The sequence below is a fragment of the Oncorhynchus masou genome, chromosome 27 (assembly GCF_036934945.1).
Source record: "Oncorhynchus masou masou isolate Uvic2021 chromosome 27, UVic_Omas_1.1, whole genome shotgun sequence".
NCBI lineage: Eukaryota > Metazoa > Chordata > Actinopteri > Salmoniformes > Salmonidae > Oncorhynchus > Oncorhynchus masou.
The window spans coordinates 55,074,460-55,092,597 of NC_088238.1; the positions used below are offsets into that span (position 1 = coordinate 55,074,460).

Below are 18,138 nucleotides of genomic sequence, written 5' to 3' on the forward strand. Positions count from 1 at the left end.
TGTCAGGCTTCCTATGTCCGGCTTCCTATGTCCGGCTTCCTATGTCAGGCCTCCTCTGTCAGGCTTCATATGTCCGGCTTCCTCTGTCAGGCCTCCTCTGTCAGGCCTCCTCTGTCAGGCCTCCTCTGTCCGGCTTCCTATGTCAGGCTTCCTATGTCAGGCTTCCTATGTCAGGCTTCCTATGTCAGGCCTCCTCTGTCAGGCCTCCTATGTCAGGCCTCCTATGTCAGGCCTCCTATGTCAGGCTTCCTATGTCAGGCTTCCTATGTCAGGCCTCCTATGTCAGGCCTCCTATGTCAGGCTTCCTATGTCAGGCCTCCTATGTCAGGCCTCCTATGTCAGGCTTCCTATGTCAGGCTTCAAATCAAATTTATTTATATAGCCCTTCGTACATCAGCTGATATCTCAAAGTGCTGTACAGAAACCCAGCCTAAAACCCCAAACAGCAAGCAATGCAGGTGTAGAAGCACAGTGGTTAGGAAAGACTCCCTAGAAAGGCCAAAACCTAGGAAGAAACCTAGAGAGGAACCAGGCTATGTGGGGTGGCCAGTCCTCTTCTGGCTGTGCCGGGTGGAGATTATAACAGAACATGGCCAAGATGTTCAAATGTTCATAAATGACCAGCATGGTCGAATAATAATAAGGTAGAACAGTTGAAACTGGAGCAGCAGCACGGCCAGGTGGACTGGGGACAGCAAGGAGACATCATGTCAGGTAGTCCTGGGGCATGGTCCTAGGGCTCAGGTCCTCCGAGAGAGAGAAGGAGAGAATTAGAGAACGCACACTTAGATTCACACAGGACACCGAATTGGACAGGAGAAGTACTCCAGATATAACAAACTGACCCCAGCCCCCCGACACATAAACTACTGCAGCATAAATATTGGAGGCTGAGACAGGAGGAGTTAGGAGACACTGTGGCCCCATCTGAGGACACCCCCGGACAGGGCCAAACAGGAAGGATATAACCCCACCCACTTTGCCAAAGCACAGCCCCCACACCACTAGAGGGATATCTTCAACCACCAACTTACCATCCTGAGACAAAGCTGAGTATAGCCCGCAAAGATCTCCGCCATGGCACAACCCAAGGGGGGGCGCCAACCCAGACAGGATGACCACATCAGTGAATCAACCCACTCAGGTGACGCACCCCTTCCAGGGACGGCATGAGAGGGCCCCAGGCTTCCTATGTCAGGCCTCCTATGTCAGGCCTCCTATGTCAGGCCTCCTATGTCAGGCCTCCTATGTCAGGCCTCCTATGTCAGGCCTCCTCTGTCAGGCCTCCTATGTCAGGCTTCCTATGTCAGGCTTCCTATGTCAGGCTTCCTATGTCAGGCCTCCTATATCAGGCTTCCTATGTCAGGCTTCAAATCAAATCAAATTTATTTATATAGCCCTTCGTACATCAGCTGATATCTCAAAGTGCTGTACAGAAACCCAGCCTAAAACCCCAAACAGCAAGCAATGCAGGTGTAGAAGCACGGTGGTTAGGAAAAACTCCCTAGAAAGGCCAAAACCTAGGAAGAAACCTAGAGAGGAACCAGGCTATGTGGGGTGGCCAGTCCTCTTCTGGCTGTGCCGGGTGGAGATTATAACAGAACATGGCCAAGATGTTCAAATGTTCATAAATGACCAGCATGGTCGAATATTAATAAGGCAGAACAGTTGAAACTGGAGCAGCAGCACGGCCAGGTGGACTGGGGACAGCAAGGAGTCATCATGTCAGGTAGTCCTGGGGCATGGTCCTAGGGCTCAGGTCCTCCGAGAGAGAGAAAGAAAGAGAATTAGAGAGAGCATATGTGGGGTGGCCAGTCCTCTTCTGGCTGTGCCGGGTGGAGATTATAACAGAACATGGCCAAGATGTTCAAATGTTCATAAATGACCAGCATGGTCGAATAATAATAAGGCAGAACAGTTGAAACTGGAGCAGCAGCACGGCCAGGTGGACTGGGGACAGCAAGGAGTCATCATGTCAGGTAGTCCTGGGGCATGGTCCTAGGGCTCAGGTCCTCCGAGAGAGAGAAGGAGAGAATTAGAGAACGCACACTTAGATTCACACAGGACACCGAATTGGACAGGAGAAGTACTCCAGATATAACAAACTGACCCCAGCCCCCCGACACATAAACTACTGCAGCATAAATACTGGAGGCTGAGACAGGAGGGGTTAGGAGATACTGTGGCCCCATCCGAGGACACCCCGGACAGGGCCAAACAGGAAGGATATAACCCCACCCACTTTGCCAAAGCACAGCCCCCACACCACTAGAGGGATATCTTCAACCACCAACTTACCATCCTGAGACAAAGCTGAGTATAGCCCGCAAAGATCTCCGCCATGGCACAACCCAAGGGGGGGCGCCAACCCAGACAGGATGACCACATCAGTGAATCAACCCAATCAGGTGACGCACCCCTTCCAGGGACGGCATGAGAGGGCCCCAGGCTTCCTATGTCAGGCCTCCTATGTCAGGCCTCCTATGTCAGGCCTCCTATGTCAGGCTTCCTATGTCAGGCTTCCTAAGTCAGGCTTCCTTGGAAGATGGCCGAGCTACAATGGTATAAATCGGCCTTCGTCCAAACGGTAATATGACCAGTCTATGGAAAGATGAGACTCTCACGAATAGGATTTGCTCTACGACCCCCGAAAAGCCCCACGGGACCTGTCTGAAGTCACTACCAGCCGATGTGCCAACTTCTGTCTGTAGCGTCCAAACCTTTTGGGCTACAAACTAATATGACCCCCACAAGTGTCACGGGACTCGTCCGAAGGTAACCCGGTACCCGTTTAAAAAATGAATGCAAGTACACTACATGACCAAAAGTATGTGGACAACTGCTTGTCGAACATCTCATTCCAAAATCATGGGCATTAATATGGAGTTGGTCCCCCCTTTGCTGCTATAACAGCCTCCACTCCTCTGGGAAGGCTTTCCACTAGAGGTTTGAACATTGCTGCTATAACAGCCTCCACTCCTCTGGGAAGGCTTTCCACTAGATGTTTGAACATTGCTGCTATAACAGCCTCCACTCCTCTGGGAAGGCTTTCCACTAAATGTTTGAACATTGCTGCTATAACAGCCTCCACTCCTCTGGGAAGGCTTTCCACTAGATGTTGGAACATTGCTGCTATAACAGCCTCCACTCCTCTGGGAAGGCTTTCCACTAGATGTTTGAACATTGCTGCTATAACAGCCTCCACTCCTCTGGGAAGGCTTTCCACTAGATGTTGGAACATTGCTGCTATAACAGCCTCCACTCCTCTGGGAAGGCTTTCCACTAGATGTTTGAACATTGCTGCTATAACAGCCTCCACTCCTCTGGGAAGGCTTTCCACTAGATGTTTGAACATTGCTGCTATAACAGCCTCCACTCCTCTGGGAAGGCTTTCCACTAAATGTTTGAACATTGCTGCTATAACAGCCTCCACTCCTCTGGGAAGGCTTTCCACTAAATGTTTGAACATTGCTGCGGGTACTTGCTTCCATTTGCTTCGGGCACTGATGTTGTGCGATTAGGCCTCTGGCTCGCAGTCGGAATTCCAATTCATCCCAAAGGTGTTCGATGGGGTTGAGGTCAGGGTTCCGTGATGTCAAGTCAAGTTCTTCCACACCGATCTCAACAAACCATTTCTGTATGGACCACGCTTTGTGCGCAGGGGCATTGTCATGCTGAAACAGGAAAAGGCCTTCTGCAAACTGTTACCACAGAGTTGGAAGCACAGAATCATCTAGAATGTAATTGTATGCTGTAGCGTTAGGATTTCCTTTCACTCGAACCATGAAAAACAGCCCCAGACCATTTTTCCTCCTCCACCAAACTTTACAGTTGGCACTATGCATTCTGGCAGGTAGCATTCTCCTGGCATCCGCCAAACCCATATTCATCCATTGGGACTGCCAGATGGTGAAGCGTGATTCATCGCTCCAGAGAACGTTTCCACTGCTCCCGAGTCCAACGCTTGGCATGGCCTATAGTGATCTTAGGCTTGTGTGCTGCTGCTCGGCCATGGAAACCCATTTCATGAAGACGAACAGTTCATGTGCTGACGTTGCTTTCAGAGGCAGTTTGGAACTCGGAAGTGAGTGTGGCAACCGAGGACAGACTATTGTTACATTTCCACTTCACAATAACAACACTTACAGTTGACCAACTGACTTGTTGGAAAGGTGGCATCCTATGATGGTGCCACGTTGAAAGTCACTGGGCTCTTCAGTAAGGTCATTCTATTGCCAACGTTTGTCTATGGAGATTGCATGGCTGTGTGCTCAATTGTATACGCCTGTCAACAACAGGTGTGGCTGAAATAGCCAAATCCACTAATTTGAAGGCGTGTCCACATACCAAATCAAATTTTATTTGTCACATACACATGGTTAGCAGATGTTAATGCGAGTATAGCGAAATGCTTGTGCTTCTAGTTCCGACAATGCAGTAATAACCAACAAGTAATCTAACTAACAATTCCACAAGTGTAAGGGGATAAAGAATATGTACATAAAGATATATGAATGAGTGATGGTACAGAGCAGCATAGGCAAGATACAGTAGATGGTATCGAGTACAGTATATACATATGAGATGAGTATGTAAACAAAGTGGCATAGTTAAAGTGGCTAGTGATACATGTATTACATAAAGATGCAGTATATGATATAGAGTACAGTATATACGTATACATATGAGATGAATAATGTAGGGTATGTAAACATTATATTAGGTAGCATTGTTTAAAGTGGCTAGTGATATATTTTACATCATTTCCCATCAATTCCCATTATTAAAGTGTCTGGAGTTGAGTCAGTGTGTTGGCAGCAGCCACTCAATGTTAGTGGTGGCTGTTTAACAGTCTGATGGCCTTGAGATAGAAGCTGTTTTTCAGTCTCTTGATCCCTGCTTTGATGCACCTGTACTGACCTCGCCTTCTGGATGATAGCGGGGTGAACAGGCAGTGGCTCGGGTGGTTGTTGTCCTTTATGATCTTTATGGCCTTCCTGTAACATCGGGTGGTGTAGGTGTCCACATACATAATTTTCTGCCAACAAAAATAAGGGGTTAAATACAATATATCTCCTAGGTATAGGACATACACTTAAAATCCTTATTCCTTTTCGACTTGTTTTTGGACTGTCTGTTTTATGAATGTGTTATTCATTGCGTTTCTATGGGCTACAGTAGTAAATTCATTATTTTATCAAATCATATTTTTTTTCTATGTTTTTTTCTTACCTACAGGGGTATGGTCATTTTAAAACAATTCCATGTGTTAGCTTAGTAGAACGCCCCCCTTTTAGAGGTTAAAGACATGGGCTAATGGGACGTTATGCAGATAGACTGAGGAAGCATTTTGGTGATTCCTCTGTGTTTATCATTAACGGTTAGTGTTTGTCAGTCTGCGGTTTGGCTGGGCCTCGTCAGAGTGGCTGAGAGTTGGGGCTGCAGACTGTTAATGGTCCTCTTTCGCCCTGGTCATCCAGCTAAATAGACTGTGGTTACTAAAACAGGCCCAATACATAGCATCATTCAGTTACGGCAGTATGTTAGTGTGTATATCAGAACTCAGCCTTTAAGTTTGTTCAGTTAACATTTCCCGTTTGCCCAGTAAGTGTATTTTACAGTCATCGTATTGATTTTGCATTGAGCTTTTCCCCAATCGAGATGGATGCATATGGTGTTACATTTAGTAGTAATCTGGTCCAGTCCTGCAGGACGTGTGTCAAGGTTAACTTTGACCCTTTGGGAGTATTGCTCCACGTCCCAAATCCACTGTGCATCGTTCAGTATAAATGCTTTGATCATGACACAGTGACACATCATTTCTGACTGTAAAACAACACACAGAAATTGTTTTATCGCTCCTCCCTTTTATGAATGAGGCACATATTTCCGTGTTGCCACGGCAACGTGGTTCTTCACTGCCTTTGTGGCGTAGCTGCGAGCAATGGCCCATAGCACTGGCGTTTCACAACTGTGGTAGATTCTCCCCTAACAATGGCAGCCGCAAAATACAATTAGAGCGGACTTTTCCATGAGAAGAAACGGGGGGGTGGAAGTCTTTATCGGAGGTAATAGACGGAATCGCTTGTTGTTGGCGCTAGAGTTCGTTGTCATGGTTACAGCAGGTTGTCAAGTGGACCTTTTATAGGATGGGCTTCCAGGCGACATGATGCCGATAATGGGGCCTGAGTTTTTACCTGAGCATGTGACCTGGCTAGGGAAACCCTGGTCACCTGACCAGGTAGCACTCATGGCCTGAGATGTAGAGCCTAGTGAAGAGTAGAATTTGTAAACAGACGAAACACACAGAGAGAAACTCAGTGTTAACAACACCCTAAAGAGAGACTGAGAGTGTTAACAACACCCCAAAGAGAACCTCAGTGTGTTAACAACACCCCAAAGAGAACCTCAGAGAGTGTTAACAACACCCCAAAGAGAACCCCAGAGAGTGTTAGCAACACCCCAAAGAGAAACTCAGAGAGTGTTAACAACACCCCAAAGAGAACCCCAGAGAGAGTTAGCAACACCCCAAAGAGAACCCCAGAGAGTGTTAGCAACACCCCAAAGAGAAACTCAGAGAGTGTTAACAACACCCCAAAGAGAACCCCAGAGAGTGTTAGCAACACCCCAAAGAGAACCTCAGAGTGTTAACAACACCCCAAAGAGAACCCCAGAGAGTGTTAACAACACCCCAAAGAGAACCTCAGAGAGTGTTATCAACACCCCAAAGAGAACCCCAGAGAGTGTTAGCAACACCCCAAAGAGAACCTGAATGTTAACACCACCCCAAAGAGAACCTCAGAGAGTGTTAACAACACCCCAAAGAGAACCTGAGTGTTAACAACACCCCAAAGAGAACCTCAGAGAGTGTTAACAACACCCCAAAGAGATCCTCAGAGAGTGTTAGCACCACCCTCAAGAGAACCTCAGAGAGTGTTAACAACACCCCAAAGAGAACCCCATAACAACACCCCAAAGAGCTATTTTCCAACCCAAGTTATCGCTCATCAGCAGATAACTCTCTTTGTATTCTCTCTCTTTCTGGGTGAAAACCAGTTCTGGGAACACTCAAATCACTGCATTGAATGTCAACGGAGAAAATATTTATTTCCATGCGCTTGGAGAGATTATGAGATAAACATTTTATTGCCACCCCAAAGAGAATTATGTTATTTTAAGAGCTGAATGCAAAGACCCCAAAGAGAACGTCGTGTTAACAACACGCCGGCCAAGATGCATCACGTCAATGAGGTAGTTGATCCTCACGCCCTTGCTAGCTGAGTGGAGTCGAGTAAACAAACACAAAGACGTGTTATTTTCCATCCTCCTCCTTCTCTTTTACTTCTCTGTCTGTCTGTCTGTCTGTCTGTCTGTCTGTCTGTCTGTCTGTGTCTGTCTGTCTGTCTCTGTGTCTGTCTCTCTGTGTCTGTCTCTCTGTGTCTGTCTCTCTGTGTCTGTCCATCTCTGTCTGTCTGTCTCTCTGTCTGTCTCTCTGTGTCTGTCTGTCTGTGTCTGTCTGTCTCTCTGTGTCTGTCTGTCTGTCTCTCTGTCTGTCTCTCTGTGTCTGTCTGTCTGTGTCTCTCTGTCTCTGTGTCTGTCTGTCTCTCTGTCTGTCTCTCTGTGTCTGTCTGTCTCTGTGTCTGTCTCTGTGTCTGTCTGTCTCTGTGTCTGTCTCTCTCTGTCTGTCTGTCTGTCTGTCTGTCTCTCTGTGTCTGTCTGTCTGTCTGTCTCTCTGTGTCTGTCTGTCTCTGTGTCTGTCTCTCTGTCTGTCTGTCTCTGTCTGTCTCTCTGTCTGTCTCTCTGTGTCTGTCTGTCTGTCTCTCTGTGTCTGTCTGTCTGTCTCTCTGTCTGTCTCTCTGTCTGTCTGTCTGTCTGTCTGTCTGTCTGTCTCTCTGTCTGTCTCTCTGTCTGTCTCTCTGTGTCTGTCTGTCTCTCTCTGTCTGTCTGTCTGTCTGTCTCTCTGTCTGTCTCTCTGTCTGTCTGTCTCTCTGTCTGTCTCTCTGTCTGTCTCTCTGTCTGTCTCTCGCTCATCTCCTAAGTGGAAAAGCATCACTTCTTAGTGAAAGGTCTTTACATGTTGATAACCTCAGTGTAACAAGTCAAAGCCAATCACTAGTTAACTCGGCGGTTAACTAAATGAAGGACTTCTTCCCAATTCAAGGGGCTTTATTGGCATGGGAAACATGTGTTAACATTTCCAAAGCAAGTGAGGTAGATAATATACACAAGTGAAATAAACAATAAAAATTAGCAGTAAACATTACACATACAGAAGTTTCAAAGCAATAAAGACATTACAAATGTTATATTATATATATATACAGTGTTTTAACAATGTACAATCTCTCACTCTCTGTGTGTGTGTGTGAGGTGGATGTGAACAAGCTAACCCAGTGCCTCTCACTCTCCCCGTGTTTCATCCAGCCTCCAGACAACGGGCCTCCTCCTCTCCCCAGCTGCTCTCTCCCAGAGGGATACTATGAAGAGGCCGTCCCCCTCAGTCCTGGAAAAGCCCCAGAATACATCACTTCCAGTGAGTTTACAAAATATAGGCGCACATACATGTGACTAAGACACACACACACACACAATGAAACCTCACACACATGAATAAGACACACACACACACACACAATGAACCCACACATCTTGACCCCCCCCCCCCAAGTGAGGACTGAACACACATTTACTCAGGATACATATAACCACTCAATAACTAACACATTCTACCTCTCTCTCTCGTCTGTCACTCAGACTATGATTCTGACCAGATGAGCAGTTCGTATGAGTCGTATGACGAGGAGGAGGAGGATGGGAAGGGGAACAGGGGGAAGAAGATGCGACACCAGTGGCCGAGCGAGGAGGCCTCCATGGGTCTGGTCAAGGACGCACGCATCTGTGCCTTCCTGCTGCGCAAGAAACGCTTCGGCCAGTGGACCAAGCTGCTCTGTGTCATCAAGGACAACAAGCTGCTGGTGTGGACACGTGAACAGATACAGAGACACGCACTATCAGCATCACAGACAAGAACACACACACACTCTCTCACCCTCTGTATCGTCTACCCCTGCAAAGTCATAGTTCCTCACAGACCATGCTGGTGTGTTGTGGATGTGTTGTGGATGATTGTGCTCACAGACCATGCTGGTGTGTTGTGGATGATTGTGCTCACAGACCATGCTGGTGTGTTGTGGATGATTGTGCTCACAGACCATGCTGGTGTGTTGTGGATGATTGTGCTCACAGACATGCTGTGTTGTGGATGATTGTGTCACAGACCATGCTGGTGTGTTGTGGATGATTGTGCTCAATGCTGGTGTGTTGTGGATACTGGTGTGCTAAATGGATGATTGTGCATACAGACCATGCTGGTGTGTTGTGGATGATTGAATAAACACATGCTGGTGTGTTGTGATGAGATTGCTCACAGACCATGCTGGTGTGTTGTGGATGATTGTGCTCACAGACCATGCTGGTGTGTTGTGGATGATTGTGCTCACAGACCATGCTGGTGTGTTGTGGATGATTGTGCTCACAGACCATGCTGGTGTGTTGTGGATGATTGTTCTCACAGACCATGCTGGTGTGTTGTGATGATTGTGCTAAATAAAACAGACCATGCTTGTTGTGGATGATTGTCTCACAAACCATGCTGGTGTTGTGGATGATTTGCCACAGACCATGCTGGTGTCTCCCTGGATGATTGTGCTCTCCTCCATGCTGGTGTGTTGTCCTGATTGTGCCACAGACATGTGCTCGTAGAGTGTCAGGTGTCCGTTACCTGTCAAATACTGAAAATGAGCTAAATAAAAAATCATAAACATGCGCTCCACTGAATAAACACATGCACTCAGAGACGTCATAGCCATGTGTATTTGAAAGCCTTAATCCACCGGTTCTTTGACCTCTCTTCCTCTTCCTCTCCTCCATCTTCCCTCTCTTCCTCTCTCCTCTCTTTCTCTCTCCTCCTCTCCTCCCTCCTCTTCTCTCTCCTCCCTCCCTCTCTCCCTCTCCTTCCTCTCCTTCCCTCTCCTCCCTTTCCTTCTCCCTCTCTTTCCTTCCCCTCTCGCCTCCATCTTCCTCTTCCCCCTCCTTCCCTCCCTCTCTTCCTCTCTCTCTCTTCCTCTCCTCCTTCCTCTCTCTTCCTCCCTCTCTTCCTCTCCTAGTCCTCTCAAGTCATCTAAAGACCTTCTCCTTCCTCCAGATGGAGCTGCATCCTCTCATCTCTCTCCCATCATCACTCCGTCCCCTCTTTCAAGAAGAAGAAGAAACACATCCCTGAAGATCCCACCTCCTCCCTGGTTCTGGCCTCCCAGAGCAAAGAGCTTCCTCTCACCTCCTCTCCTCTGGCTCTCCTTCCCCTCTCAGATTCCTGTCTCCTCCCTCTCAGGTATCCTGTCTCTTCCTGTCTCCTCCCCTCTCTCCTCCCTTTATGTTCTCTCCTTCCTCTATCCTCCTCTTCCTCACTAACACTCTTCCTGTCACACCTTGATCTCTCAGCCTCTCTTGGTAGTCCGAGTGCTACAAGTCATCTAAAGACCAGACACCCCAGATGGAGCTGCTGTTATCAGGCTGTAGCATCACACACGTCCCCAAGGACGGCAAGAAGAAGTAACACAATGAAGATAGCCCACCAGGGAGCAGATGCCCTGGTTCTGATGTGCAGAGCAAAGAGCAGGCTGAGGAGTGGCTCAAGGTAACACAATAACACGACACACAGATTGATGTTACAGCGGTACACTGTGGTAGTCCGAGTGGATCAGGGTAACACAATAACCTGACACACAGATTGATGTTACAGCGGTACACTGTGGTAGTCCGAGTGGATCAGAGTAACACAATACACGACACACAGATTGATGTTACAGCAGTACACTGTGGTAGTCCGAGTGGCTGGGGAGTAACACAATAACACGACACAGATTGATGTTACAGCAGTACACTGTGGTAGTCCGAGTGGATCAGGGTAACACAATAACACGACACACAGATTGATGTTACAGCTGTACACTGTGGTAGTCCGAGTGGATCAGGGTAACACAATAACACGACACACAGATTGATGTTACAGCAGTACACTGTGGTAGTCCGAGTGGATCAGGGTAAGCACTATAACCGACACACAGATTGATGTTACAGCGGTACACTGTGGTAGTCCGAGTGGATCAGGGTAACACAATAACCTGACACACAGATTGATGTTACAGCGGTACACTGTGGTAGTCCGAGTGGATCAGGGTAACACAATAACACGACACACAGATTGATGTTACAGCAGTACACTGTGGTAGTCCGAGTGGATCAGGGTAACACAATAACACGACACACAGATTGATGTTACAGCGGTACACTGTGGTAGTCCGAGTGGATCAGGGTAACACAATAACCTGACACACAGATTGATGTTACAGCGGTACACTGTGGTAGTCCGAGTGGATCAAGGTAACACAATAACCTGACACACAGATTGATGTTACAGCAGTACACTGTGGTAGTCCGAGTGGATCAGGGTAACACAATAACCTGACACACAGATTGATGTTACAGCGGTACACTGTGGTAGTCCGAGTGGATCAGGGTAACACAATAACCTGACACACAGATTGATGTTGCAGCAGTACACTGTGGTAGTCCGAGTGGATCAGGGTAGCACTATAACCTGACACACAGATTGATGTTACAGCGGTACACTGTGGTAGTCCGAGTGGATCAGGGTAACACAATAACCTGACACACAGATTGATGTTACAGCGGTACACTGTGGTAGTCCGAGTGGATCAGGGTAACACAATAACCTGACACACAGATTGATGTTACAGCGGTACACTGTGGTAGTCCTGAGTGGATCAGGGTAACACAATAACCCGAGACACCAATTACGATGGTTTTCCATCAGACAATGGTCCCAATGTTACTGTGACACTGTTGTAGACGGAGTGACACACTAATAGGTGCATTTCAGGATCAAATCAAATGTATTTATAAAGCCCTTCGTACATCAGCTGATATCTCAAAGTGCTGTACAGAAACCCAGCCTAAAACCCCAAACAGCAAGCAATGCAGGTGTAGAAGCACGTCCCTCATTGTTGACAAGACAATGACAAGTTGGCTAAATAAGCAGGAACTGACTGGTACTGTGAAGAGGGATCATCCAGTCCGGGTACTGTTGGGGGGTGAAAACAGGATGGACTAAATTTACTGTAAATGCTGAAGGAAGATGCTGTATATTTTTGAGAGAATAATAAGAAAAAATCTCGTGGTACGCTTGTCCAAAGGTACAATGGGCCGCTGGTTGTTTTTCTTGGGGAGCGACTTTGGTCTGTGAAAATACACACTGCCTCTTGTGACATTGCGTTAGGGGCCAGAGGGTTATTTTGAACAGGTGTTTCTGATGGCAGGATGTTTGGTTAGTATCTGTGAAACAGTCCCATTGTTTTTCTTGGGGAGCTGACTCCTTTTTCCTCTTCCACTCTTAATTCCCATAGAAATACACACATGGGGGGGACAGTTAAGTTCATAGAAATACACACAGACAGACACAACCATTGTTTATCCTTGTGCAGCTATTTTAAGAGCCCTTCTCCTTCCTCGTTTCCCCTTTCACCGGTCCCGCCAGCGAACTTCCCCAGCCTCTAGTTTACCGACCGGCCCTTTGTAACTGAGCTTGGACCCGGTCTTCTTCATACAGCACCTCAATCTGTGCTAAACCCGGTCAGAGAGGCCCCGTTAAAAACCGAGCGGTCTGCTATTTTGTCCTGTGCAGACTGCTGATGGAAACACTAGCCAGTCATATTTGCTTTCCCAACCCTATTACGTGTAAATGGTGGGTTCCTATAGGAGCTTTTTTTGCAGAAATAAGGGAATTAAAAGGAAACAGTCTATTTTTTTGTTCTGATTTGATTACTCCTTCCACATGGTAATTAGTTTTATTTATTGCTTAACAGCACACTGGGGTAGCGCCGAGGTACCTGCCAGCAGCCGCATTGGACTGCACAAATATACAAACCGAACCAGCGAAGGAAGAAAAGAAAACACACAACATCCCTAATTATCGTCGAGACGCGACGCATATTTGGTCAGGTGTCTGAAAACATGCACGATAAAAACACATTGAACCAATACATGTGAACACGGAATAAACCAATGCCCTTCAACCCCAAACAAACTCTCTGCCTCAGGTGATTACCATCTAACCCAATGATGCTTGCAATCAGCACGCCCAATTATGTGGCCCGGCTGGCCACGGTTCAACGTACCCCGAAACGGGGGCCTGGACTAGAGGAATTGGATTGAAGGCACATGTGTTCCCCTTGCGTTATTAACTGTACGGTGAGGGAGGAGATATTATTTTGGCCAGCTCAGCATACAATTACGCCTGGGGGTGTTTGCGCGCTCACAGAGCCAAACAGATTAGTGTGGAGTATGTGTTTGGATATTAGGGGGCGTGGCCTAGGAGCGCTGGGGAAAAGCTCACTCGGTTTCTCTATTGCTTTCTTTTGTCTTTATTTCCCTCTCTTCCTTTATCGCTCACTCTTTAACTCTGTCTCTCTTGCATCTCTCTCGTGCTCTCGCCCTCTCTTTATCTCTTTTATATCTCTCTTTAACTCTGTCTCTCTTGCATCTCTCTCGTGCTCTCGCCCTCTCTTTATCTCTTTATATCTCTCTTTATATCTCTCTTTAACTGTCTGTCTCTCTTGCATCTCTCTCGTGCTCTCGCCCTCTCTTTATCTCTTTATATCTCTCTTTATATCTCTCTTTAACTGTCTGTCTCTCTTGCATCTCTCTCGTGCTCTCGCCCTCTCTTTATCTCTTTATATCTCTCTTTAACTGTCTGTCTCTCTTGCATCTCTCTCGTCTCGCTCTCTTTATCTCTTTATATCTCTTTAACTGTCTGTCTCTCTTCTCTCGTGCTCTCGCCCTCTTTATCTCTCTTTATATCTCTCTTTAACTCTCTGTCTCTCTTGCATCTCTCTCGTGCTCTCGCCTCTCTTTATCTCTCTTTATATCTCTCTTTAACTCTCTGTCTCTCTTGCATCTCTCTCGTGCTCTCGCCCTCTCTTTATCTCTCTTTATCTTTCTCTTTAACTCTGTCTCTCCTACTCTGTTCCTCCATCCAGAGACGGAGAGCTTCGATAAATAATCACTCTTGAATTTCACATTAAAGAATGAATGGAAATAAAAGGTCTTGGTTATCCCACCCTAGTCGGAGGATAAGAATCCAATAACATGTCCAACACGATGTCCCTGTAATGATTCATGTAAGACTGCATTAGTGAATAGAGACGAGACTAGAACGGGGCCTTGAGGCACTCCAAAACTAATGTGAAATCCAGACATATAAACGTCCTGTTTATAGAATCAACATGTCCATATTGTGTTGCTCGTGATCTGTTTATAGAATCAACATCTTTATGGGGTATTGTGATGTCATTATGGAATATTGTGATGTCTTTATGGGGTATTGTGATGTCATTATGGGTTATTGTGATGTCATTATGGGGTATTGTGATGTCTTTATGGGGTATTGTGATGTCATTATGAGGTATTGTGATGTCTTTATGGGGTATTGTGATGTCATTATGGGTTATTGTGATGTCATTATGGGGTATTGTGATGTCATTATGGAATATTGTGATGTCTTTATGGGGTATTGTGATGTCATTATGGGTTATTGTGATGTCATTATGGGGTATTGTGATGTCTTTATGGGGTATTGTGATGTCATTATGAGGTATTGTGATGTCTTTATGGGGTATTGTGATGCTTTTTGACACCACAAATCAAAAGCAAGTCCTGCAGGCTCTAGTTTTGTCTTATCTTGACCACATGTCTGGACAACAATCAAGTACTGCAGAGAAAGACCTAGTTAAGCTGCAGCTGGCCCAGAACAGAGCGGCACGTCTTGCTCTACATTGTAATCAGAGGGCTGATATAAATACTATGCTGCCAGTCTCTATTGGTTAAGAGTTGAGGAGAGACTGACTGCATCACTTCTTCATTTTATAAGGAACATTGTGTTGAAAAATCCAAATTGTTGGCATCGTCAACTTACACACAGCTCTGACATACACACCTACTCCACCAGACATGCCACCAGGGGTCTTTTCACAGTCTCTAAATCCAGAACAAATTAAAGAAAGTGTACAGTATTATAGAGCCATTATTGCATGGAACCTTTCATCTCATATTACTGAAATGAACAGCAAACCTGGTTTCATAAACAGATAAACACATCACAGCACAACACCTCTCCCCTATTGGACATAGATATGTTGTGTGTATGCATTGCTATGTAGGCTACGTGCATTGCTATGTAGGCTACATTTTTAAATGTATGTAGTTCTGTCCTTGAGCTGTTCTTGTCTATTAATGTTCTGTATTATGTCATGTTTCATGTTCTGTGTTGGACCCCAGGAAGAGTAGCTGCGGCTTTCGCAACAGCTAAAGTGGATCCTAATATAATCCCTGTTAAGACTCACAGTCCCTCTATAATCACTGTTAAGACTCACAGTCTCTCTATAATCACTGTTAAGACTCACAGTCCCTCTATAATCACTGTTAAGACTCAGACTCTCTATAATCACTGTTAAGACTCAGACTCTCTATACTCACTGTTAAGACTCAGTCCCTCTATAATCACTGTTAAGACTCAGTCCCTCTATAATCACTGTTAAGACTCAGACTCTCTATAATCACTGTTAAGACTCAGACTCTCTATAATCACTGTTAAGACTCAGACTCTCTATAATCACTGTTAAGACTCAGTCCCTCTATAATCACTGTTAAGACTCAGTCTCTCTATACTCACTGTTAAGACTGTTAAGACTCAGTCCTTTCTGTAATCACTGTTAAGATTCAGTCCCTCTATAATCACTGTTAAGACTCAGTCTCTCTACCGTCATTATCTCTGTTAAGACTCAGTCTCTCTATAATCACTGTTAAGACTCAGTCCCTCTATAATCACTGTTAAGACTCAACAGTTCTCTATAATCTCTGTTAAGACTCAGTCTTTCTGTAATCACTGTTAAGATTCAGTCTCTCTATTATCTCTGTTAAGACTCACAGTCCTCTCTATTATCTCTGTTAAGACTCAGTCTCTCTATAATCACTGTTAAGACTCAGTCCCTCTATAATCTATAATCTGTTAAGACTCAGTCTTTCTGTAATCACTGTTAAGATTCAGTCTCTCTATTATCTCTGTTAAGACTCACAGTCTCTCTCTCTATTATCTCTGTTAAGACTCAGTCTCTCTATAATCACTGTTAAGGCTCACAGTCTCGGGCCTGGACATGTACTGGCTTAAGCAGGGGGACACTTCTGGCACTGCAGGATTTGAGTCCCTGGCGGCGTAGTGTGTTACTGATGGTAGCCTTTGTTACTTTGGTCCCAGCTCTCTGCAGGTCATTCGCTAGGTCCCCCAGTGTGGTTCTGGGATTTTTTGCTCACCGTTCTTGTGATCATTTTGACCCCACGGGGTGAGATCTTGCGTGGAGCCCCAGATCGAGGGAGATTATCAGTGGTTTTGTATGTCTTCCATTTCCTAATAATTGCTCCCACAGTTGATTTCTTCAAACCAAGCTGCTTACCTATTGCAGATTCAGGCTTCCCAGCCTGGTGCAGGTCTACAATTTTGTTTCTGGTGTCCTTTGACAGCTCTTTGGTCTTGGCCATAGTGGAGTTTGGAGTGTGACTGTTTGAGGTTGTGGACAGGTGTCTTTTATAACAAGTTCAAGCAGGTGCCATTAATACAGTAACAGTGGAGGACAGAGAATCCTCTTAAAGAAGAACTTACAGGTCTGTGAGAGCCAGAAATCTTGCTTGTTTGTAGTTGACCAAATACTTATTTTCCACCATAATTTGCAAATAAATTCAATTAAAAATCCTACAATGTGATTTTCTGGAATTTTTATTCTCATTTTGTCTGTCATAGTTGAAGTGTACCTATGATGAAAATTACAGGCCTCCCTCATCTTTTTAAGTGGGAGAACTTGCACAATTGGTGGCTGACTAAATACTTTTTGCCCCACTGTACATTGCACTTCTTTTGACCAGAGCCTTATGGGTCAAGTAGTGTTCACTAATCTGTATACCTGTTGCCTTGTTCCTGTCAGTCTTTCTGTCAGTCTTGCTGTAAGTGCTGTATTCTGTTCTGTGATCCATTCTGTGAGCTAATACCTTTAACACAGGGGAGGGGGGATGTAGTGTCGGGAAACACATTCTGGACTTTAAAGATGTTGACATGGCTTCTTCAAGACATCAGTCTTGCTGGATGTAACTGATGCATTGTAGCCAGTTGAACATGAACAGTCCTGTCCTAGAATCCTCCTTTGTGTTTGCTCTTCCTCCAGGTGATGAGGGAGGTGTGCAGTAATGGCTGTGACTCAGATGTAGCAGGGTCTCCTGTGCACAAGCCCGACCTGGAGAAGGTAAGGAACAGAACACCAGCTCAGGCACATGAACACACACTTACACACACCGGCAAGTCACACACTCATAAACACTCCAAAACGCACACATGTATACAAACACATCAACATGAAGGTAAGGACACACACGCGCACACACACACACACACACACACACACACACACACACACACACACACACACACTGCTACTGTAATTTCTCACCAAGGACAACTGGAGGAGGAGATTTCTATATGTTGCCATATTGGCCCCTGTACCCTCCCTCTCTCTCTGTGCCCTAATAGCAGGCAGGATACCAGGGCAGCACAATGGGATACCAGGGCAGCACAATGGGATACCAGGGCAGCACAATGGGATACCAGGGCAGCACAATAGGATACCAGTACAGCACAATGGGATACCAGGGCAGCACAATGGGATACCAGGGCAGCACAATGGGATACCAGGGCAGCACAATGGGATACCAGGGCAGCACAATGGGATACCAGGGCAGCACAATGGGATACCAGGGCAGCACAATGGGATCAGGGGCAGCACATTGGGATACCAGGGCAGCACATTAGGATTCCAGGGCAGCACATTAGGATACCAGGGCAGCACATTAGGATACCAGGGCAGCACAATGGGATACCAGGGCAACACAATAGGATACCAGGGCAACACAATAGGATACCAGGGCAACACAATGCAGTAAAGCTGTAATTGTTGTGCC

General features: G+C 46.0%; 1 pseudogene; it reads left to right on the top strand.

Moving 5' to 3' along the window:
• The window catches only part of LOC135516431 (actin filament-associated protein 1-like), a 90,337-nt pseudogene that overhangs the window by 44,854 nt on the left and 27,345 nt on the right, over window positions 1-18,138 (top strand).